The sequence below is a fragment of the Danio rerio genome, chromosome 4 (genome assembly GCF_052040795.2).
Source record: "Danio rerio strain M-AB ecotype USA chromosome 4, GRCz13ab, whole genome shotgun sequence".
NCBI classification, from domain to species: Eukaryota; Metazoa; Chordata; class Actinopteri; order Cypriniformes; family Danionidae; genus Danio; species Danio rerio.
The window spans coordinates 48318151-48343980 of NC_141024.2; the positions used below are offsets into that span (position 1 = coordinate 48318151).

Genomic DNA, 25830 nt, shown 5'->3' on the forward strand with positions numbered 1-25830 from the left:
TGTAATTCTTGTATTGCATTGGGGTAACGTAACCCAGAGCTCTGTCATCGAACTATTCATTTGTATCTAATAAATTACTAATATTTTTGGCATTGAAGAAAACCCTCTCCTGACCTTTTCTCTTGAACAAGCATGGAATAGAGATAGATATTCCAACAGTTTGGATGACATGGTCAGGCTTGAGACATGATCATCCAGACTCTTTTTTTAGTCTCTGTGTGCAAATACGTCTTGCCTCCTATTCAGCGTTGGTGCTGTGGCTTAGTTGGTCAAAGCGCCTGTCTCGTAAACAGGAGATCCTGGGTTCAAATCCCAGCAGTGCCTAATGTACAGGTTTCGCGTATGCTTTTTGTTAAGAGTAACGAGTGTTTACGCAGCGGGATGTTTAGCAGTCGGTTTCTTAACAAAGCTCAAATCCTTAAGAACGCTGCTCGTTCAAGAGGGCTTTGGACGATGCCTTTATATAGCATAGTGTGGTAATGCCTAACCAATTGAACTTTAATATTTCAAGTCCAGACATTCCCACATGCAGCGCTACCGTTGTTAGTTTTTTTTTTTTTTTTGGAATTAAACATTTAGCCTGTGTCAAGGTCGTTTGGCACTGTGGCTTAGTTGGTCAAAGTGCCTGTCTAGTAAACAGGAGATCCTGGCTTTGAATTCCAGCAGTGCCTTGTCCGCAGTTGGCTGTTCTTTCATGGGCCAGAGAGTACTAAAAAGTGCTTTCTGTCCAACAGTTCTAGAGGAAGCAGAGCACTTGGGCTCTGTGGCGCAATGGATAGCGCATTGGACTTCTAGGCTGTGAGCTGAGCCATTCAAAGGTTGTGGGTTCGAGTCCCACCAGTCGCAAGCTTTGCTCTTTTTCTTCACTGACTTAAGGTGTGGTGCGTTTCTAACATTTTAGGCATCTGTCCATCCCGTTTTGCTTCTTTCTTTCATTGTGCAGTGCAGGCTCAGATACTAGGGGTACTCTACAATAAAGCCAATGACTTAATTGAGCTGTTTTAAATAAGGGAGATTAGAAAACGGTGTAGGGCCTAGTGGGCTTGAGGAATGACTCGTCGGAAACCTGTGGTTTTGGGGAAAAGTAACTGCCACCTATTGTTGAGATCACGCCTTTTGGATTTGTCGTACAAGAGCCTCTTTATGCATGTGCAAAGTAACTGAGTAGAAAGCACAGTAAATGTTGCTTCCCCCCCCCCCACTGTCTTAGATGAAACTGCATTTGGAAGTATCGTATCCAGAGGTTTTTTCTTTTAGTGTTAAGACTAAGTTGGCCAGAGCACCTGTCTTGGGAACAGCAGGTGCTAGGTTCAAATCCAAACTGCACCTTTCCCTCAGATGATGGGAGAGTGGCTTTCTGATCTGAAACTCTTTCAATGGCCGATAGCATATGTTTGTCCTGATTTCCATTTTCCGAGCTGACTCTGGGTTTGGATGACATGGTCAGGCTTGAGACATGATCATCCAGACTCTAAAAGACCGCGTCCGGCTTGTCAGCATTTTCTGCATCCTGACATGCTGGTTTTTGTTGTGTATTATTTTTTCTTCTTCGATTTTTGTTATCCGGTAAATGTCTCTTACTGTGAATTTCTGTGGCGCTGTGGCTTAGCTGGTCAAAGCGCCTGTCTTGTAAACAGGAGATCCTGGGCTCAAATCCCAGCAGCGCCTTAGTCCAGGGGCCTGTTTCAGAAAGGAGGTTAACTGAAAACTCAGAGTATTTTAAACCTGAAATGAGAGAAACTCTGGGTTTTCCGTTTCAAAATGGCAGGTTTGTTAAACTCGAGAAAGCAGGGTAAGTCAAGCCTGTTTCTGAAAGAAAGGTAACTTTAACTCAGAGTCAGTTACTGTGGTAACTTACTCTGTGAATCTAACCTGGTCAGAAGCAGGTTTTATTCTCTAAACTCGGAGTTTCTGTCGGTCTCCTCCCCTTTTTTAAAGATGAAGTGGTATTTCTCGCCATAGCCTTGCGTTTCCACCCACCTATTTTAATGCTCATTTTGGATACGTGCATAAAAACGATTGATAGAAACGTCATGATGCACATAACTTTTTAAAATATGCATAAAAAACGTGCATAACTGAGTAGGATAAACTTTTAATCGATAGAAAATGTGCGCATAAACTACGATGGAAACACTTTTACTGAACAAATTACAGTATGTACATTAAAAAAAAGATCATGATCATATGATAATGAAAATGTGTGTAAATGAACAAACCAGCAGGCTGAGCACACTGTAACACGTCTTAAATATTGTTTTAGTAATTCTAAAATGCGTTAACTGTTTCAGTATTAGTGTATATTATTAATTACCTCCGAACGTCTGGTGCGTGAGTCTCCGCATCTCATGGCTTCAGACGCCCCCACATGTGCATTGTGTTCGAGGCGCAAGTACATTAATTAGGCTAAATAAAGAATTCATTGACGCAGCTTCTTCTACCACAGTAAATTCTGTTTTTACTGTTGATATTTGGTGCCAGTTTAATCAGGAAGTGACAATTTTTTTCTCTTTGACTCGTTGGATGGAATTTTATTTGGATGGAAACATAGCTATTGCCTACATTTTAGTCACACACAGAAGAACTGTACTAGAATGGCTTATGCTTTTTTAATAAATAATTAAATTGAATTCACCTTCGATATGCACTGTAACTAGATTAATGGGATTATTATTCTTTCTAAAAATTATTTTTAGTACTGCTTACCTTCTAAATGTTATATTAACCTCTATCACTTGATCAATAAAAAAGGCAGACGCACAAGTGCACTGTTAAATCCTTTAAAACTAATAAATGTATAAAAGAAAGTTTAGAAAAAAATATATAAACGTCACAAATTACATTACTTATTTTATTATACTTAAATATTTAAATACTTAAAAAGTGAAATTAGGCATTAACTTGAGCAGCTGTTTTCCCACGCTAACTGTCTCTTCTTCACTGATGGTTGCTTCTTTTCAAATATATACACTCATATTTGCTATAACTTTGCATGAGAACATCAAGTTCAGCTGGAGAAAGAAATGGTGATCTCTTTTATAAGATATTGCCATAGTCACTCGTAATGTCTGCGCTCCATAGATAATGCCTTTTTAAAGTCACGGTGTGCGCGCTTAACTCTGAGTTGGTCTACTCGAAGTTGATTGACCCAACTCAGATCAGCTGTTCTGAAACCGAAAACTCTGAGTTTTTAATCTCTCGGTAAATCAACTCAGAGTTCAAGTTTAAACTCTGAGTTGTTTGAACCTCCTTACTGAAACAGGCCCCAGGTGGTGCGTGTGCTTGTTTCATAGAGCTCACCGGAATGAATTATAAAATTGTATAGCTTTGAGGCGTAATGAATAGTGCGACAAATAGAGTTAAACAACCTCTTTGCTTGCCATTTTAAGACTTGCTGTCTTTTTTTAGTCTCTGTGTGCAAATACGTCTTGCCTCCTATTCAGCGTTGGCGCTGTGGCTTAGTTGGTCAAAGCGCCTGTCTCGTAAACAGGAGATCCTGGGTTCAAATCCCAGCAGTGCCTAATGTACAGGTTTTGCGTATGCTTTTTGTTAAGAGTAACGAGTGTTTACGCAGCGGGATGTTTAGCAGTCGGTTTCTTAACAAAGCTCAAATCCTTAAGAAAGCTGCTCGTTCAAGAGGGCTTTGGACGATGCCTTTATATAGCATAGTGTGGTAATGCCTAACCAATTGGACTTTAATATTTCAAGTCCAGACATTCCCACATGCAGCGCTACCGTTGTTAGTTTTTTTTTTTTTGGAATTAAACATTTAGCCTGTATCAAGGTCGTTTGGCGCTGTGGCTTAGTTGGTCAAAGTGCCTGTCTAATAAACAGGAGATCCTGGCTTTGAATTCCAGCAGTGCCTTGTCCACAGTTGGCTGTTCTTTCATGGGCCAGAGAGTACTAAAAAGTGCTTTCTGTCCAACAGTTCTAGAGGAAGCAGAGCACTTAGGCTCTGTGGCACAATGGATAGCGCATTGGACTTCTAGGCTGTGAGCTGAGCCATTCAAAGGTTGTGGGTTTGAGTCCTACCAGAGTTGCAAGCTTTGCTCTTTTTCTTCACTGACTTAAGGTGTGGTGCGTTTCTAACATTTTAGGCATCTGTCCATCCCGTTTTGCTTCTTTCTTTCATTGCGCAGTGCAGGCTCAGATACTGGGGTTACTCTACAATAAAGCCGATGACTTAATTGAGCTGTTTTAAATAAGGGAGATTAGAAAACGGTGTAGGGCCTAGTGGGCTTGAGGAATGACTCGTAGGCAACCTGTGGTTTTGGGGAAAAGTAACTGCCACCTATTGTTGAGATCACGCCTTTTGGATTTGTCGTACAAGAGCCTCTTTATGCATGTGCAAAGTAACTGAGTAGAAAGCACAGTAAATTTAGCTTCCCCCACACTGTCTTAGATGAAACTGCGTTTGGAAGTATTGTATCCAGAGGTTTTTTCTTTTAGTGTTAAGACTAAGTTGGCCAGAGCACCTGTCTTGGGAACAGCAGGTGCTAGGTTCAAATCCAAACTGCACCTTTCCCTCAGATGATGGGAGAGTGGCTTTCTTTTTTTTTCTTTTTTTCAACACTTTTATTGTTTCAGAAAGGTGTGATACATTCTTCATTCTTACTGTATTAGTAACCAAATACCAATCAAAGAACTCCCGCCCCATCCCGACGTTCAAAATAAAAATTAAAAATTAAAAAAAGAAAGGAATAGAATTAAAAAAATGCATTCTCATGCGAGGAAAGTAATGCAAAAACAAATAAATAGAAAATAAAGATTAACTAAAATAAACTTAAAGATAAAAATAAAAAGGGCAATTTTGTTAAAAATTAAAAATATATAAAAAATAAATACCATTAAATAATTGACATTTTAACATATACATTCCAGTGAAAGTATATTAAAGTTAGTCATTACAAACACAGTGTATTTTAACAGTCACATTGTTTGGGATTACTAAACAGTCAGTGCACTGTTATTTAAAAAATAAAGGAAGAAGTCCCAAATCTTGTAGAATATATGCATTTTTTGTTTGATTGAATAAGTCAACCTTTCCATTGCTATACAGGAAGACATTTCCTTAATCCAGAGTGACAAAGATGGAGCATGAGTACTTTTCCAGTGAATGGCAATCAGGCGCTTCGCATGTAATAGACACAGACTTATAAACTTCTGTTCATATGACTTCAGCGATAAGGCAGGTGGGAAAAGACCAACAATACAGATTTTAGGGCAAACAGGGAATTCTTTACCAATAGTTTTAGAGATTACACCAATTATTTCTTTCCAAAAGAATTGCAAGTGCTCACATTGCCAAACACAATGGAACAGTGTGCCCTTGTAAGTCAAACATTTTCCACAAATGTCCAGAATATTTCTATTAAATTTATTTAACATTTCTGGTGTTATATATGTTCTCATTACCCAATTATATTGGATTAATTTAAAACGGGTATTGATTGATAATGTTTGCGCTTGAAGACAACTTTCTTCCCATTCATTTTCTGTAATATCTTTTTGAAAGTCTTCAATCCAAGCCAGTCTTTTATGATTTGTAGATTCTTTGGAAGCATTAACAAATTTGCTATATAGTGTAGAAATTTTGTATTCGGCACTGGGATCTTTAACTGCAATTTCTTCTAAACTACTTAGGGTCGGACACTGATATGAATGATTTTTAGATCTTATAAAATTACGGATCTGAAGATACTTAAAAAAATGAGACTGAGGAATTTTATATCTTTCCTTTAAGGTTTCAAAGGACATCAATATATTATCTTCATAAAGATCTGATATCTTTTGCAAGCCTTTCTGGAACCACAGCTTAAAACCCTTGTCTGATTTCCCTGGTACGAATAATGCATTACCCCAAATGGGAGAGAATTTAGAAAGTGCCGGGGTTTCTCCCAGCTCAACCTGTGACTCATGCCATGATAAAATAGTGGCTCTCACAAATGGGTTAGATGTATTTTGTTTGAGTTTCTTTAAAGAATCAGAGTATAAATATGTGTCAAGACTCAAATTGCCTGTACATTTTTTTTCAATCTGTATCCATGGAATGCAAGGTGAGCCAGCAAACCAATAACATGCAGATCTTAGCTGAGCTGCCTTAAAATACCAAAAAAGATTAGGGAGTCGCAGCCCGCCTCGTTCATAAGGAAGATACAGGAGTAATAAGCGAAGCCTTGAGCGTCTATTATTCCAAATAAATTTAATAAATGCCTTTTTCATATTTGAGAAAAAGGAAGGAGGAGGGGTCAGGGGGATTGACTGAAACAAATATAGAAATTTAGGGAGAATATTCATTTTAATAGTATTCACCCTTCCAATAGTGAGAGGAAGAGACATCCATCTGTTCAAACTTTCGTTTACCTGAGTTATCAGAGGAGTATAATTGGCTGAGATAAGATTTTTTACTTGTGGAGTAACTTTGATTCCCAAATATCCAAATCCGTCTACAGAAGTTTCATAAGGGTGTTGCATTACTGGATTTTGTCTCTCCTGTTCATTAAGAAAGAGGATAGATGACTTTGAATAGTTAACTTTGTAACCTGAAAATTTTCCAAATTTATTAATCAATTTGTTAAGATTTGGTATTGAATCTTTAAGTTTTGTTAAAAATAAAACAATATCGTCTGCGTAGAGAGATATCCGATGCTCTACACGTGCAATTTCAATTCCCTTTATAGATGGGTGAGTTCTAATTGCTATTGCCAAAGGTTCCAAAGTCATTACAAATAATAAAGGAGAAAGTGGACAGCCTTGACGTGTGCCACGATATAGATTAAATGGTTTGAGGATTAAGTTATTGGTAATTACTTCTGCAGTTGGACTTTGATACAAGGTCTTCACCCACTGGCAAAAATTCTGTCCACATCCAAAACGGCTGAGTATGTCAAATAAATAGGACCATTCGACTCTGTCAAATGCTTTTTCTGCATCTAACGATAAAATACCTGTATCTTTAGAGCCATCCATCTCATGAACGATATTTAGTACTCGCCTGATGTTATGAAAGGCCTGTCTGTTTCGAACAAAGCCATTTTGGTCCATTCCTATTAGGGACGGTAGATGAGCTTCCAATCGAAGAGCTAAAATCTTGGCTATAATTTTGGCATCGGAGTTCATTAACGAAATTGGCCTATATGATTCACATCTGTCTAAGGGTTTATGGGGTTTAGGAATGAGTGTTATTAATGCAGCTCTTAGAGAAGGAGGAAGACAGCCCTCCAACATCGACTCTTCATACATTTCCAACAAAGGAACTGCTAATTTATCTTTAAAGGCTTTATATATATCAATTGGTATCCCGTCTAGTCCAGCTGTTTTACCACTTTTCATATTCACAATAGCATTTAAAATTTCTTTACTAGTTAGAGGTTCCTCCAGTTCTTTTTTGGCTTCAATGCTTATAGAAGGAATCAAAAGATCATCTAAAAATAAAGTTTGGTCCATGCTGCATTCTGATGATTCTGTATTGTATATTGCATTTGGAAGAATTTGGAAAAAGTTTCATTAATCTCCTCTGGGTCTGAAGTCAGATTACCAGCTGTTGTATAAATATTATGTATAGCTTTACTTGATTGTAATTGTTTTATCTGCCAAGACAAAAGTCTACTTGCCTTTTCTCCATACTCATAAAATGTTTGTTTATGACGGATTAAACTGGCTTCAGCTTTTGTTGCAGACATTTCATTATATTTTGCTCTTAGAATAAGCAGTTCCTGTTTAAGTATGTTGGAATTTGACAAATCTGAATATATATCTTCTTCTAATTTCCGAATTCTTTCTTCTAAATTTTGTAATTCCATTTTCCTTTTTCTATTGACAGAGCATGTGTGGCTTATCATTTGGCCCCTTATATAAGCCTTAAAGGCTTCCCATCTTATAGATGCAGATGTTTCTTTCAGATTAGTTTTAAAAAATAAATCAATTTGAGTACCAATGAACTCCATAAATTTTGGATCATGAAGCCATCTTGGATGAAATCTCCATCTACAAGGCCCTTTTATAATTTTGTCACGAATAAATGAATTTTCAGAGGGATCCAAGTGCGAGTTAAACAAAATAATATTTATTGACAAAGTCAAACAAAAATCAAGTAATGAATGGTGCTAGAGCTAGGAGAGATCGGGCAGGAATCAGACGGGAAACAGGGTCCAGAAATTAGTCCTCAGATCCTAAGCACACAGACAGAACAGCACACCATAAGCACACATAACGAACTGACAAAGACACACAGAAAACGTGGCCCATATATAGACCCGAATATGAGCCTCAGCTGGCGAGCTCATCAAGCCAGCTGAGTGCCATCATTACACGTGATCAAAACAAATACACGAGGAGAACAAAAACAAACCAACGTGATCAAACAGACACTCCGGAAAATTGCACAAACCTGCAATCGTGACATTACCCCTCTCTCAAGAGCACCTCCTGGTGCTCCCAGAAGCACTTACCTGGCGATTGTAATCATCGATAAGAGAGTGATCCAATATGTCCTTTGCAGGCACCCAAGTTCTCTCCTCCGCACCGTAACCTTCCCAGTCCACCAAGTACTGAAATCCTCGCCCCCTCCGTCTCGAGTCCAGAATGCGCTTAACCGAATAAACGGTCTCCCCATCTACGAGACGCGGCGGGGGGGGGGAACCGGAGTGGGCGGGTTAATCGCCGTATGAAAAACGGGCTTTAATTTAGAAACGTAAAACACGGGATGTATTCTCCTGTACGCTGGAGGAAGTTTAAGGCGGACTGCCACCGGACTAATGATCTTGATGACAGTGAATGGGCCAATAAATTTAGGTGCAAGTTTATAACATACGGAACGCAAGGGAATATTCTTAGTTGAAAGCCACACTTTTTGACCGACGACGTAAACGGGAGGCTTCGACCGGTGGCGATCGGCTTTAGACTTGGTGCGCGCACCCACTTGGAGGAGGGTCTGTCTGGCCCTGTTCCAAGTGCGTCGACACCTCTGGATAAAGGCGTGGGCGGAGGGAACCGCGACTTCGGATTCCAGACTGGGAAAAGCTGGTGGCTGGTAACCTAAGCTACACTGAAACGGAGAAAGGGCCGTAGCCGATACTGGTAATGAATTGTGTGCGTACTCCACCCATGGGAGCTGCTGACTCCGAGAGGAGGGATTCTGGGAAACCAAACAACGTAACATGCGCTCGAGATCTTGATTGGCTCTTTCGGTTTGTCCGTTACTCTGAGGATGAAAACCAGAAGAAAGACTTACAGTCGCGCCCAATAAATGACAGAATTCTCTCCAAAATTTAGAGACAAATTGAGGCCCCCTGTCAGAAACCACATCCGTCGGGAGGCCATGAATGCGAAAGACGTAATTAATGACAGCATCCGCTGTCTCTTTGGCTGAGGGTAATTTGGGCAGAGGAATAAAATGAGTAGCCTTCAAGAACCGGTCCACAACGGTCAAAACAGCCGTATTGCCACCAGATGGCGGGAGACCGGTAACGAAATCTAGCGAAATGTGCGACCAGGGTCTCGAAGGCACTGACAGCGGCTGAAGGAGTCCAGCAGGGGGGCGATTAGAAGTCTTAGAAACAGCACAAACAGAACAGGCCAAAACAAACTCGCGTATGTCCCGTGCCATAGCTGGCCACCAGAATCGCTGTTTAACTAAGAATAATGTACGACTCACCCCTGGATGACAAGCCACTTTGGAGGAATGTCCCCATCGAATGACGTCAGACCGAATCCCCTCCGGCACAAACAATCGACTAGGTGGGCATCCGACCGGGGGCGTTACCCCGTCCAGGGCTGTGCGAACCCTGCTCTCGATCTCCCATGTCACTGCAGAAATACAAATCCTCTGGGGAACGATGGGCTCAAGAGACGTATTGCGCTCGGAAGAATCAAAAAGACGGGATAAAGCGTCGGGCTTGATGTTTTTGGAACCCGGCCGATAAGAGATGGTAAAGTCGAAACGTCCGAAAAATAATGCCCACCGAGCCTGCCTGGAGCTGAGTCGTTTGGCGGACCTGATGTATTCGAGGTTCTTATGATCGGTCCAAACGATAAAGGGAACCCCCGAACCCTCCAACCAATGACGCCACTCCTCCAGCTGGCTGAAATTGCGAATAAAACGCCGGTATAACTTGCCTTTGGGCGGAGACGTACCTGGCAATAAATCTATTGCACAGTCATAGGGATGGTGAGGAGGCAGAGAAGCAGCTCGAGACTTACTGAACACTCTCTTCAGGTCGAGGTACTCACTGGGCACGTTTGACGGGTCCATGCGCTCCTCCTGAAACACAGAACAAGAAACAGCAGAACGAGCAGACGAAAGACAAGACTGATGACAGTTCTCACTCCACGAAATTATAGTACTAAGACCCCAGTTAATATGAGGCTTATGGAGAATCAACCAAGGATGACCTAAAACCACCGGTGTGTTGGAACAGTCTGTCAAAAAAAATGAAATGTTTTCAACATAATTTCCAGACGTAATCAGTTTTATGGGTTTAGTGGAGTGAGTGATTGTGGGAAGGGAAAGTCCGCTGAGTGCGCGTACTGCAATGGGTTGTGCCAGAGCTATAACCGGAAGTTTAAAACTAAAAGCAAAACTGGAGTCTATGAAATTTCCCTCCGCCCCGGAATAGACAAGGGCGTGGGTGTTCTGACTTCTGAAACCCCATGTTATGGTGACAGGTAGTAATGTGGCCGCCGCAGAGGATTTGTCCAAACTGATTTCACCCATCACAAAATGGACAAAATGATGCCATTTTGTTTAAATAAAGATTCGCAGAGTTTTATGTAATTTAGTTAGGAATTATATTCGTATTTGAACGGAGCAATTTCTTCAAGCTACTACTAGCCACATGATGTCACCGGAAGTCCGACAACACTTGTTAATAAATAAAAAATACATTCTATATTAAAAATATAAGCTGTATCTTGGAAAAACCGATGCATCTCGCAAAAACCGATGCATCTCGATTTGCTTCCAAAATTTCATTCATCCTCTGCTGCTCAACCCATGCACTCGCATCGTGCACGCGCATGACCGCGTATCGATACATATCGATTAATCTTCCCATCCCTAGTAATCAGTAGTAATCCAATCAGTGATCCTACCTTAATATAAATGGATCACTTTCTCCTTATTGCTCTATCTTAGTTTTGAAAGAATGCTTCCCACTACAAACGCTCCAGCATTTAACCTACACTTTAGCATCATTTAACCTTCCGACATGAAAAACAAACAACTCCTCCAGCCAGAACCCCGCTGTCCTCAAAACTTCACCCGATGCCTCGCCTGCAATCGAGCCTGAATCCCAGCAAGACGCCGGCACATCAGGGGCCTCATGTACAAAGACTTGCGTGGACATCATACTAAAACGTTGCTTAAGCACAAAGCTGTAAATGTGTAAATTTTTCATAAGTAATAAATTCAGATGTATGAAACACTGCGTACACTGAATCCCACACATATTCTTTTGTACATTCGAATGAACGTAAAACTAAGCGCAACATGCACGAGCACAAACCCCTCCCTGCCTCCTCCCCCGTATGAATAGGCTAATGCCTCTACTTTGGCATAACCAAAGGTAAAAGCAAGCAAAAAGAGAAACTTTGAACAGAATGTGAATTAGAGGTGCTCCTTTCGGAGGTAGACTGGAGAAAAACGGTGTTATTTGCAAGTTTGTCCACCGGAATTAATAACAAAAGAAAAAAAATTGTGTGGAAGAGTTTAGCTGATGCGGTTAACACAGTTGAGTCTGAACATCGCACTGAGTGTAGTAAACAGGAAAAAGTGTGATTTATATGTGTAAAATGTTGCAGTACTCCTAACAGTCACTGTGGCGCAGCTCGTAAAACGCAAGAGCATGAACTCGGTTTGAATCCAGCGTCTGATGAACTCATTTTCCTTTTTTACCCCCACTGCATATCAGATTTTGCCTACTATTTATCACGAAGAAGACAAGTAGGAATCATTAATAAGTGTGTGCATCAATTTTTATTTGCACATTAATTGAATGGAAATGTTTCTGATTCACGTATGCAAATTCACTCTATAGTCCACACCCTTGATGCCATATTCACTTTAGACTTTGGTTTTGAGATGTTCTGAGCTAACATCAAAATTTCATCCAACATTATACCACAGCATAGCTGATTTAACTTTGCAGGATGAAACCCCCCCCCCCACCACCACCAAACACACACACACACACACACACACATTTCAAACCCTCTTAGCTTCTTATACCTCAAGAGAGTAAAACCTTATCAGGGAAGCCCAGCTGATCCTCTCCAGCAGACCTCCACCTGCATGCATTTCTAGGCCTCTTTCCCTCTTTTCTTCCTTTAATTTTCCCTCCAAACTCCAATTGTTCCTTACTTCCATTCACTCTTATTTACCAGCTCTGACCCATTTAGGGGTCACTCAAATTTCAATTGCCGTAGCAGCAACGCTCTAATCAAGCTCATATATAAGCTTCCCATACCGGTATCATCACACTCCCCTGCATAAATACAGCAGCATATGCTTATGCAGGAGCACACATTGCCTCCACACTGACCCACTGCACCTGTGCAGCAGCAGAGACGCTCAGCTGAGCTACAATCCCATATAGCGCAACTGCAGCGATGCTCAAGCCAACCTTACATTCACTCTCACCTCTACATATCACTAACGACAGGGCTTTACATTCTTACGGGAACATGCATGACTATACTATACTGACTACCAATGCACCTCTGCAACAGTTGAGGAGACGCCCTGCCAAGTTACATTCACCCATAGCACCACTGCAGCGGCGCTATAGCTGAGCTCCTCTTTTATTTACTCTTCATATTACTATTGACTATATTTAGCACTCATAATGCTCCAATGCTGACTACCATTGCACCTCTGCAACAGCAGAGTCGCTCTGCCGAGCCTTATTCTCCCTCTGTACCCCCCCTTCTCCATTTATAGATGACACAAACCACCCAGTAACACGATTCTTATTTAGAGATGCTTTATAGCAGTACTATGCCTCACAGGCTTCTCCCAGTCAATCATACACAGGGCATCTGTGGGGTCTTAGAGGGTGTTGGGAGTTGATAAGTCAATATAGAGAAGTTTGGGGGCCTTTAAAGTATTAGAAAATCTTAGATTCCTTTGGAAGGTAATAAAATTTATTTTTGTACAAGATATCATTGTATGCTAAAGTTTGACTGTATTCAAGCTGTGAATATCAGGATACTAGGTAGTTATGTAATCAGTAGAATTCTACCAAGATTTGACAGCTTGCTGCTTTTTTACTGCAACACCATTATTCTGCAGCTCTATACGTGACAACCTGTCGAATCGGCTAGATTTTAATATACATGTTTTCCATATACGAATGTTTTAGTTTGGATTAATTTCTTACATTTAATATTTAGTAAATATTCTATAAGATAAATCTCGCCAGCATTTCTGGTTGAAAAGCGGTTATAAGGTCTTTAAATGTGTGGAAAGAGTCTTAAAAAGTATTAAAGGTGTTGAATTATTTTTTTCTTATTCCTGTATACTATGTTTCAAAATATGAGCAGCCATCTGAGATGCACAAAGGGCTTTTACAGCAACAAATCCAGACTCAAGGAAGGTGGTCACCTGATGCCTTCAAGACACGTCCAAGCCAAAGGCACTCCAAAGAAGCCCAGATGACTCGCCAGCCATCAACCCACATCAACTCAAGGGCGAGGACATGACCCAGCCACATTTTCTTTTCCTTTGTGCTAGCCTAATTAACAGTAAGTCAGTCTCTCTCTATATATGCTCTATATGATAAACTACGACTGCAACGCAAACAAACATAGTTTATATGCATGTGTTAGCTTATATAATATAAGCTAGTAAACATCTGGATACTCGTTTCACGCTATTTCAGTTGTGACGAACACAAACAACAACAAAAGCCAGCGCACGAGGCGCAGTGTGCGATAAAGGAAAAAAGGCATCTAGCAAACGTGATCATGAACAATACATTATGATACAAATAAATATATTGTATATAATATATTAATATGTATATAAAAACATTTGGATTGGGTAAACATGTACTTACTTGTCCAGATCATAATCCTCTCCATCAACAAAAGCAGCTTCCCTTATTGTATCAAAACTTGAGTCACTTTCAGAGTCTGAATCATCTCGATCTAATTCCTCCAAAACTTCCTCTGCCCCAACAAAAAACTTTTTTTGAGGTTCCTTTCCTTTTTTAGAAGCCATTTGGAACGAGTCTGCATGCTAAGGTATTGTGCGTCTGACCTGTGGCTTTTACGCACTCTTGTTTTGGACACCTCTCTTCCCATTCGTCATGCAATATCTCAGTCACTGAATGGCTGATCAAGGCTACATCAGCGTAAAGCCGAGAATCTCATCTTTGCAATGATATATAGTACATCTGGATAGGTTAAAGCTATCATTTTCCCAAATTTTGGAATATCATGACCCTAATTTGTTGCGTTTGGCACTTACAAGACACAGCAGGGGTTTACTGATGCACACTTCCTCAGAAATGCTGAAAATGGACTCATTTTGCAGAGGATAACCTAAGGTAAAAGATGATGTAACTTGTTTACCTATCTGTGCTATATCCGGCAGCTCACGGAGCAAATAAGCAATAATTTCTCTTGTATGTTTACAAAAAACAAGTTTATACTTTGATTCATTCAAAGAGTGTTGGATATGTGATTGTAAATTAATAAAAATAGCAATGGATCATTATTACTGGGAATAAGAGCTTTAATTTGATGTATTACTTGCCAATCTGTGTCTAATATTAGCGATGTGAAAAATATGCATACTGAACAATGTACAAAATAGGGGGGGGGCTTGAGATAGTGTAAATTAAGTGTAAATAACTTCTTTACAGTACAACAAATATGCAAAGTGATGTGTATCAGTTGAAAATAGACATTCCAAGCTTTCACCCAGTAGGTCATATGGTGTTATTGAGGCAGGCAGACCTCTTAAATCTATAGTTATTCTCCTGATGACGTCATTTTGTCCCTGGTACCGGGCACGCAGAGTTTAAGTGGTTAATGAACTTACTACTTGTTTGCTGTTTTTATATCCTAGATCAATGTAAAGGTACTTATTAAATCCTGTTAGAAGGGGGTGGTCAATGGAGTGCTTATTGTATAAGGCTTTTTTGAAACCTTCCACCCTCACGGAAGAAGTGCTGTAGTGCTGAAACCAGTGCTGAAATAGAAAAGCAGGTGAGCAAAATGACTTTGTATATTAAAGAGAAATCATTTCCACAGTGTACATTTAATTTCTGGGAATGCCGATTTGAAACTGTACCTCTGGTAGTTTTCTCCAGAGCTCTTGTCAGATAAGGGCTCATTTGGAGGCTCCAATGGACTTTCTGCACCTTCTCCAGAGCTTTGAGGCACAGAAGATGTAGTCAACCGAGCTGGTTCTGGGAGGACTGAAGGTAAGTTATTAATCATCAACCCCCTTGACTGCATCTCCGCAATCATCCTTAAACAAGGATCATAAATAAGGTCAAATAAACAAGCAATAATTTATATTTATGTCTAAATATGTGCAGATGTTTAATTTGAAGCCAGATTCATCAAATCAGAGAAGCATAACAGAGTTACAAACTTGGCAAGAGGATTAGTAGAGTCCAATATGTCACAAATTTTTCCAAACTCCCAGAAACGTCCTCTGTGACAAAATTCGGACAAGTCCTTCTTGGCCTCTATGACGACAGCCTTGATCTCTGTCTCTGTCCCAGCCAGCAATGACATGTGGGGCCCAAATGTGGGCCCCATTATGGGCTTGCACCCGTAAACCACATTGGGGCCAGCCGGGGAAAGCCCAGACGTACTAAAAGTGGGACCTGTAATGGTACTGCATGGGTCCTAACTGGGCTATTCATGCAAACCCATTTGGGCCCCACCTGCCCAAAGGGGTTTTAAGTGGGTTTCCACCTGGGATCTACATGGTGGCCAGCCGTGGATGCCTAGATGGGTTTTAAGTGGGATCTATGAGAATCTTATGAGTGTCTTAACCGGGCAATTCATGAAAGACCCAGTTGGACCCCACCTGCTTAAAGGGTTTTAAATGGGCTTGCACTTGGGATTCACATGGGGGCCAGCCATGATGCCCAGATGGGTTTTAGGTGGGATCTGTAAGGGTCTTATTTGTGTAATTTATGTCAGACCCATTTGGGCCCCACCTGCCTAAAGGGGTTTAAAGTGGGCTTGCACCAGCATTCAACCGTGGATGCCCAAATGGGCTTGAAGTGGGCTCTGTAAGCAACTTATGTTTATCCTAACTGGGCAATTCATGAAAGGCCTATTTAAGACCAACCATGCCAAATGGTTTAAGGAAACAATCTAAGAAAAAAATTAAAAGGAAGATAAACACAAGACACTTGATGTGTTGGACTCCAAGAAATATATTAAATTGAACAACAAAACTTATTTTTGTAAAGCAATGTCACAACTTACAGGTAAACCAAAAATATATTTAAAAAAATCTCTGAAAAAAAAAACTGCAAAAAATACAACACAACACACTCATGATACAGTGAACAACAAACATGGCACAAAAAGTTTGTACACTCATGCACGAGTCCACAGATTTATATCTGAAACCAGGAATGTGACACTGACAACAGAGATGCGGATCCACATGCAGGTTTATTAAAATGGTCAGGCAAGCAGTGGTCAATACAATAGCTAACAGATGTATAAGGGCAATCCAGAGTTGTAGTCAAAAGACAGGCAGATGGTCACAAGGCTTGCAGAAAACAAGATTTAACAAATAAACAAGGCGAGGATCAAAATCACAGAAAAACAAGACAAAGGAAACCATGTTGTAATGTCATTAAACAGATAACAAGACTCAGAAATGAGTGTCTCAAAGTAAGCTGTATATATGTGTGTGTAATCAGTACTTAAGCAGCATCAGCTGTGTGTATGCAATCACTCAGGATCTGGAACCGGATGTGTGTGTAAAGCATGACTGGTTCTTGTAGTCCATTTACCAGCAGATTTGTAGTCCTATGTGATCTTCAGCTACTAGATTGCTGGTGATCATGACAATAGCACACACGCACACACACGCAAAAGAAAAGCTAAATAACAGTAGCCATCAATGTACATGGTTCACACTCACAGAAATTATGCTCTCTATTACTTTACTTTTTAATGTTTTTTCTGCATTTTAATGCTTGTAATGTTTTATGTAAAGCACTTTGAATTGTTTTGTATCATGAATTGTGCTATACAAATAAACGTGCCTTGACTTTACATGTTTACCAGGGGACGCAGTGATAGTGTCAGCATGCAGAATATGAGGGGTGAAGCATGTTCAGTTAAGTGTGATAGTGCAAGTGTAACAGTATGTTGCACACAGAACAGGCGGAGATTTCTGGTGGCACCATAATATTGTTTTTATTGTTGTCACGCTGCACAATCTGTATATGAACAAACACAGACATTGAGAAGATACTGTGAACAATGTTTCAGTGCTGGCAGTGTGACTTCTTCATGAATGCGTGAAACCTCCTGCGGCTCACGTATTGCCCACTAATCGTCCCATAGCGTCACTCGCCAGGACATACAGATTGAAATGATGGCCATCAACACATTATAACTAACCTGAACTTAATAGAACACTAATAATGAATGATGATTAATCAATGCATAACAGCTATAAAAAATTAAAATGAAACATGGGACTGTCATAACTCTATACTTCTGTACGTATCCCAGGAAGGCCAGGAAACCCTGTACCCTGGCCAGGAGCAGCAACCCCACGGCACATGTTCCCTACCACCACACCACAGAGATGGACATGCTTCCACCCAGGTGGTGGAAAACAAAGCCCCCGCCAGAGCCCCTCTCAGCTGCATAGGGCAGGCCCCATCGGGCCGAAAATGGCAACCGATGACAACACCATGCAGCCAGCCGCCTGGGACAGGCAGGGTGTGGAGCCAAGGGCCTTACGGACCCAAGAGCAGCCCTTCCCCCAGTGCATTTCCAGTTCAAACCCAATGCCACTTTGCTCATAAATATGCCATGTACGACCCATATTTGTGTTCTCAGTTCAAACCCATGCCCACTTGGCCCATAAATATGCCATGCAGGACCCATATATGCATTCCCAGTTCAAACCCATGCCCAGTTGGCCCATACATATGTCATGCAGGACCCATATGTGCGTTCCCAGTTCAAACCCATGCCCAGTTGGCCCATAAATTTGCCATGTAGGACCCATATTTGTGATCCCAGTTCAAACCCATGCCCACTTGGCCTATAAACTTGCCATGCAGGGCCCATATATGCATTCCCAGTTCAAACCCATGCTCAGTTGGCCCATAATTAGGCCATGCAGCACCCATAAATGTGTTCTCAGATCAAACCTATGCCCACTTGGCTCATAAACATGCCATGCAGGACCCATATATCCATTCCCAGTTCAAACCCATGCCCACTTGGCCCATAAATATGCCATGCAGGACGTATATATGCATTCCCAGTTCAAACCCATGCCCACTTGGCCCTTAAATATGCCATGCAGGACGTATATATGCATTCCCAGTTCAGACCCATGCCCACTTGGCCCATAAATATGTCATGCAGGACCCATATGTGGGTCCCCAGTTCAAACCCATGTTCTGTTGGCCCATAATTATGCCATGTAGGACCCATATTTGTGTTCCCAGATCAAACCCTTGCCCACTTGGCCCATAAATATTCCATGTAGGACCCATATATGTGTTCCCAGATCAAACCCATGCCCAATTGGCCCATGCCTGTCCCTTATGGCGCCCATGTAATTAGCTCATATGGGCTTCCTATGTGGGACTCATTCTAGAAAACCTACATGGGACCTTCTGATTTCACCCAGCCAAAGCCCATGCCCACACAGTTCCCATGGAACCCGTAGTTAGTCCATCTGGGCCCGACATATCGTTGCTGGCTGGGCACCTTCCTGAGATGCCCAGGAAGAGAATGAGGAGCCTTTTTGCACACAGGGCAGAGGGACAACATCCTGCTGTGGAAGGATCTGTGTGGATAATAAAATCAACATGTTATAGAATGAAGACACCGAGAGCAGCTTTGTGAAGGTTTGGGGTCCACCACACCCCACCCCATCTCCAGGTAAAGAAACAAAGGAATGAGCACACAAACACACAAAGCAAAGTGTGCCGGACATTTTGATTGGAGTTTTAAGAAAAAAGCTTAATTTCATATTAATATAATACTGTTACTAAACATATTATTGTAAAAGTATTTAATAATAATACATTTATTATGAGAAGATTAAAATTGTCTCAATTATTTTTTAAACCAAGATTATACCAGCAGATAGGATTTACACGTCAAATTTAAAATAACACAATTAATGTACAAACTGCTCTCCTCTCGTAAACATCTGTGCTCTTCAGAGGTTTTCTAAACTTCTCAATCTAATTTTTTTTTTATCTAGAAGTACTAAGTTCTAGAAGACTCTTTAGATTTTTAAAGATTTGACTTCCACAAACTTAACTAACTCCACTGATAAAATGATACAAGCTTAACTGAGTTTAAGAAGCCTGCTGCATAACGGGTACTGACTAAATCTACTTACTGTTCAGAAGTCATTTCTGATGTTGAAATGTGAGTTCTGTCCACTGGTCAAAATCAGCAAGCTGTAGCTGAAAGTGAGACAACTGTTCAATGATTGAAATGAGATGGGCCTCTTTAACCTGAGCTGGCAGCAGGTCAACAACATATCAGTATGCAGCATTCTTGACTTGAACCCTGGAACGTCAGATGATAAGTCTGATGCTCTACCGACTGAGTTAACTGGGATCATTGGGGCATTTGCTTAGATTTAATTACTTGTAACGTGTCAGAGTTGCAGCGTGCACTAAAAAGTGGGCTGTACAAAACAGTTGGCAAGAGGAGGGCGTGATGTCATTGTCACCGTAAGGAATACTGCCGTGACCCGAATTCACCTTAACCACTACTACAAGACTGACTGTACTGCCATGTCCTCATGGCCTTAGCCATTAGCACAGCCTGCACTAAAAGGAGGCTGGAGATTATGAATGACAACACAGAGTGCAACGCCAATGCCACCTTGAAAAACCTGCCATGACACGGATTCCAACCAGACTTGCTGCGGCTACAACGCAGAGTACTAACCACTATACGATCACGGCGAGCTATGGGACAGCCATTAGACATTCATTCTCTGTCATATGGCTTTGAAAATGTAGGGCCCCAAGGCAGTTAGCTAGCCTGTGCAGCCGTTTTATATATATTGCTTTTCCCTACCAGCACATCCCTTTTCCCAAGAAACAATGGAATTGCAAACAGTCATGGATAGTCACAAACTAAGTCCTGCACACTGCCTGGACATAATCGGCAGGATTCAAACCTGCACAGGGAGACCCCAATGCATTTCGAGTCCATCACCTTAACCACTCGGCCACGACTACATGACTGCCTGTACAGCCATGTCCTCATGCCCAGTACACGTGTTGTGCATCCAGATGAAGCTTTCAGCAAGCGATAGCTCAACGGCAAAAGCTGTGGCTCCACAAAAAGTCTTATACGCCCAAACATGGACTTGAACCCTGTACCCTCAGATTAAAAGTCTGATGCTCTACCAACTGAGCTATCCAGGCTCCATGGCAAAACTTTACAAGTAGGTAATGTTTATGGTTGTGGTCGGCGCAGACCTTTACGGTACAAAAAAGTTTACAACACAATAGATAGGACTCCATGTCATGTAGGAGACATTAAATGGATCAATAGCAACTGCAGAAGGTCTCTCTGTTGTGGCAATGAATGGAGACTTAACAATTGAAAAGATTTCTTCCATGCCTTAGAAGCGTGACTTGATCAATGCTTATCTACACAGCATGCTAGCATCAAAGGTCCCGTTGCTCATATCGAATCCCTAGTCTTCCACACTTTAGGAAACATTCAGGACGTTCCAGTAGCACAGCCTGCACTAAAAAGAGGCTGGAGATTAAGGATGGCGACACAGAGTGCAACGCCAATGTCACCTTGAAAAACCTGCTGTGACTCGGATTCGGGTTGCTGCGGCCACAACGCAGAGTACTAATCACTATACGATCACGGCGAGCTACAGGAAAGCCGCTGGACATTCATTCTCTGTCATGTGTCTTTAAAAATGGAAGGCCCCCAGGGCAGCTAGCTGGCATCTGCTGCCGTTTTGCTTTTCCCTTCTAGCACATCCCTTTTCTCAAGAAACAATGGAATTGAAAACAATCATGGAAGGTCGCAAAGTAAGTCCTGCACACTGCCTGGACGTAGTCTGCAAGATTCTAACCTGCACAGGGAGACCCCAATGGATTTCAAGTCCATCGCCTTAACCACTCGGCCACGACTACAAGACTGCCTGTACAGCCATGTCCTCATGGTAAACATGTTGTGCATCCAGATGAAACTTTCAGCAAGCGATAGCTCAACGGCAAAAGCTGTGGCTCCATGAAAAATCCTATACGCCCAATCAGGGACTTGAACCCTGGACCCTCAGATTAAAAGTCTGATGCTCTACCGACTGAGTTATCCAGGCTCCAATGAAAGGCTTTACAAGTAGGTAATGTTAATGGTTGTGTGGTTGGCGCAGAGCTTTACGGTACACAAAAGTTTACCGTGAGGTGGGGTTTAGGCTTATGGTTGGTGTAGATGTTGCTAAAACACAACAGATTACTGTGAGGTTGGGTTTATGGTTGTTGTAGGTGTAGACATCAGTACAACACAATAGATAGGACTCCATGTCATGTAGGAGACATTAAATGGATCAATAGCAACTACAGAAGTTCTCTCTGTTGTTGTGGCAATGAATGGAGACTTAACAATTGAAAAGATTCCTTCCATGCCTTAGAAGCGTGACTTGATCAAGGCTTATCTACACAGCATGCTGGGATTTAAAGGTCCAGTTGCTCATATCGAATCCCTAGTCTTTCACACTTTAGGAAACATTCAGGACGTTCCAGTAGCACAGCATGCACTAAAAGGAGGCTGGAGATTAAGGATGGCGACTCAGAGTGCAACGCCAATGTCACCTTAAAAAACCTGCCGTGACCCGGAATGGATTTCAAGTTCATCGCCTTAACCACTCGGCCACGACTACAAGACTGCATATACAGCCATGTCCTCATTCCCAGTACATGTGTTGTGCATCCAGATATAACTTTCAGCAAGCGATAACTCAACGGCAAAAGCTGTGGCTCCACAAAAAGTCTTATACGCCCGAACAGGGACTTGAACCCTGGACCCTCAGATTAAAAATCTGATGCTCTACCGACTGAGCTATCCAGGGTCCATGGTAAGGGATTTGCAAGTAGGTCATCTTTAAAGATTCCTACCATGCCTTAGAAGCGTGACTTGATCAATGCTTATCCACACAGCACGCTGGCATCAAAGGTCCCGTTGCTCATATCGAATCCCTAGTCTTCCACTCTTTAGGAAACATTCAGAACGTTCCAGTAGCACAGCCTGCACTAAAAGGAGGCTGAAGATTAAGGATGGCGACACAGAGTGCAACGCCAATGTCACCTTGAAAAACCTGCCGTGACCCGGATTCGAACCGGGGTTGCTGCGGCCACAACGCAGAGTACTAACCACTATACGATCACGGCGTGCTACAGGAAAGCCACTGGATGTTCATTCTCTGTCATATGTCTTTAAAAATGGAAAGCCCCCAGGGCAGCTAGCTGGCATCTGCTGCCGTTTTGCTTTTCCCTTCTAGCACATCCCTTTTTCCAAGAAACAATGGAATTGCAAACAATCATTGAAGGTCGCAAACTAAGTCCTGCGCACTGCCTTGACGTAGTCAGCAGGATTCGTACCTGCGCAGGGAGACACCAATGGATTTCAAGTCCATCGCCTTAACCACTCGGCCACGACTACAAGACTGCCTATACAGCCATGTCCTCATTCCCAGTACATGTGTTGTGCATCCAGATATAACTTTCAGCAAGCGATAGCTCAACGGCAAAAGCTGTGGCTCCACAAAAAGTCTTATACGCCTGAAGAGGGACTGGAACCCTGGACCCTCAGATTAAAAGTCTGATGCTCTACCGACTGACCTATCCAGGCTTCATGGTAAAGCATTTGCAAGTAGGTAATGTTTATGGTTGTGGTTGGCGCACACCTTCACGGTACACAAAAGTTTACCATGAGGTGGGGTTTAGTCTTATGGTTGGTGTAGATGTTGCTAAAACACAACAGATTACTGTGAGGTTGGGTTTATGGTTGTTGTAGGTGTAGACATCAGTACAACACAATAGATAGGACTCCATGTCATGTAGGAGACATTAAATGGATCAATAGCAACTGCAGAAGGTCTCTCTGTTGTTGTGGCAATGAATGGAGAGTTAACAATTGAAAAGATTCCTTCCATGCCTTAGAAGCGTGACTTGACCAATGCTTATCCACGAAGCACGCTGGCATCAAAGGTCCCGTTGCTCATATCGAATCCCTAGTCTTTCACACTTTAGGAAACATTCAGGACGTTCCAGTAGCACAGCATGCACTAAAAGGAGGCTGGAGATTGAGGATGGCAACTCAGAGTGCAACGCCAATGTCACCTTGAAAAACCTGCCGCGAACCGGATTCGAACCGGAGTGGTTGCGGCCACAATGCAGAGTACTAACCACTATACAATCACTGCGAGCTATGGGAAAGCCGCTGGACATTAATTCTCTGTCATATGTCTTTAAAAATGGAAAGCCCCCAGGGCAGCTAGCTGGCAACTGCTGCCGTTTTGCTTTTCCCTTCTAGCACATCCCTTTTCCCAAGAAACAATGGAATGGCAAACAATCATGGAAGGTCGCAAAGTAAGTCCTGCGCACTCCCTGGACGTAGTCGGCAGGATTCGAACCTGCGCAGGGAGACCCCAATGGATTTCAAGTCCATCGCCTTAACCACTCGGCCACGACTACAAGACTGCCTATACAGCCATGTCCTCATTCCCAGTACACGTGTTGTGCATCCAGATATAACTTTCAGCAAGCGATAGCTCAACGGCAAAAGCTGTGGCTCCACAAAAAGTCTTATACGCCCAGAGGGACTTGAACCCTGGACCCTCAGATTAAAAATCTGATGCTCTACCGACTGAGCTATCCAGGGTCCATGGTAAGTGATTTGCAAGTAGGTCATCTTTATGGTTGTGGTCGGCGCAGATCTTCACGGTACACAAAAGTTTACCGTGAGGTGGGGTTTAGGCTTATGGTTGGTGTAGATGTTGCTAAAACACAACAGATTACTGTGAGGTTGGGTTTATGGTTGTTGTAGGTGTAGACATCAGTACAACACAATAGATAGGACTCCATGTCATGTAGGAGACATTAAATGGATCAATAGCAACTGCAGAAGGTCTCTCTGTTGTTGTTGTCCAGATATAACTTTCAGCAAGTGATGGCTCAACGGCAAAAGCTGTGGCTCCACAAAAAGTCTTATACGCCCAAACAGGGACTTGAACCCTGGACCCTCAGATTAAAAGTCTGATGCTCTACCGGCTGAGTTATCCAGGCTCCAATACAAGGCTTTACAAGTAGGTAATGTTAATGGTTGTGTGGTCGGCGCAGAGCTTTACAGTACACAAAAGTTTACCGTGAGGTGGGGTTTAGGCTTATGGTTGGTGTAGATGTTGCTAAAACACAACAGATTACTGTGAGGTTGGGTTTATGGTTGTTGTAGGTGTAGACATCAGTACAACACAATAGATAGGACTCCATGTCATGTAGGAGACATTAAATGGATCAATAGCAACTGCAGAACGTCTCTCTGTTGTTGTTGTCCAGATATAACTTTCAGCAAGCGATGGCTCAACGGCAAAAGCTGTGGCTCCACAAAAAAGGTTTTACGCCCGAACAGGGACTTGAACCCTGGACCCTCAGATTAAAAGTCTGATGCTCTACCGACTGAGCTATCCAGGCTCCATGGCAAGGCATTTGCAAGTAGGAACTCCGTTCACCGAGCCGTGTCCTCTTTCCAAGCAGCATGCTAATGAGCACTGCTGACGCAGACTGGGCCAGTGGCGCATACTGCCACCTGTAAGTCGTCGTTATTCTTGGTTACACCGGCCAATCACGTTCCGGGTTGGAACCAAGATTCACCTTATTCTTGGTTACGGCAGCCAATCATGTTCCGAGTTACAATGAACGCTATGGCCAATCAGAGCCCTTATAACATTCATGATTTGTATTGTAATAACAGATTTTGTTGCAGATTAATTCGGACAACAATTGCAAAGTAAGTATTTTTATAACAAGTTGGTTTAAATAACCATTACAGTAACATTAATTACTACAACACGATTATTAAATGATTGTTATAGATGTTATATAATGTTATTTGGTAAGATTAACGTTAGCCGACCAAGCACACTGTACAGTTTTACTACAAACATTTTAATGCAGTTATTATACATTACAACACTTTATATTATCATTTACTACCATAGTTACAATAATGCCCGTCTATTATTCTAACACATTAATGAATCACTTCACTAATAATAAATATAAGGCTCATTTCATCAGTCACTAATTATAAACAAATAGTATAATAACGCTCACATATCACTACATAACTAATCATAAACTAATCTAATAACGCTCACGCATAATACATCCCTAATCACAAAGCAAAAAACAATATGGATCACGTATGATTGCATCACTAATAATAAACCAAAAATAGAATAATGCTCACATTAATTCATCACTAATAATAAAGCTACAATAAAAGGGTCACACATTAATGCATCACCAATAATAAAACAATAATATAATAATGCACACACATTAATTCATCACTAATTATAGACCAGTAACAAAGTTAACATTAATA

At 41.7% G+C, this 25830-nt stretch overlaps 1 protein-coding gene and 9 non-coding genes across 10 annotated transcripts in view; 3 read left to right on the forward strand and 7 right to left on the reverse strand.

Annotated features, from left to right (window-relative positions):
• Positions 1 to 25830, reverse strand: part of LOC141381647 (uncharacterized) — a 751802-nt gene that overhangs the window by 624234 nt on the left and 101738 nt on the right. The window lies entirely within an intron of this gene.
• trnat-cgu (transfer RNA threonine (anticodon CGU)) lies at positions 251 to 324 on the forward strand. The gene has a single exon. It is a non-coding gene; the product is annotated as a tRNA-Thr (tRNA).
• On the forward strand, positions 1595 to 1668 carry trnat-ugu (transfer RNA threonine (anticodon UGU)). The gene has a single exon. It is a non-coding gene; the product is annotated as a tRNA-Thr (tRNA).
• trnat-cgu (transfer RNA threonine (anticodon CGU)) lies at positions 3448 to 3521 on the forward strand. The gene has a single exon. It is a non-coding gene; the product is annotated as a tRNA-Thr (tRNA).
• On the reverse strand, positions 20357 to 20438 carry trnas-uga (transfer RNA serine (anticodon UGA)). The gene has a single exon. It is a non-coding gene; the product is annotated as a tRNA-Ser (tRNA).
• Positions 21278 to 21359, reverse strand: trnas-uga (transfer RNA serine (anticodon UGA)). Its single transcript has one exon. It is a non-coding gene; the product is annotated as a tRNA-Ser (tRNA).
• Positions 22542 to 22613, reverse strand: trnah-gug (transfer RNA histidin (anticodon GUG)). Its single transcript has one exon. It is a non-coding gene; the product is annotated as a tRNA-His (tRNA).
• On the reverse strand, positions 22803 to 22884 carry trnas-uga (transfer RNA serine (anticodon UGA)). The gene has a single exon. It is a non-coding gene; the product is annotated as a tRNA-Ser (tRNA).
• trnas-uga (transfer RNA serine (anticodon UGA)) lies at positions 23837 to 23918 on the reverse strand. The gene has a single exon. It is a non-coding gene; the product is annotated as a tRNA-Ser (tRNA).
• Positions 24842 to 24914, reverse strand: trnak-uuu (transfer RNA lysine (anticodon UUU)). Its single transcript has one exon. It is a non-coding gene; the product is annotated as a tRNA-Lys (tRNA).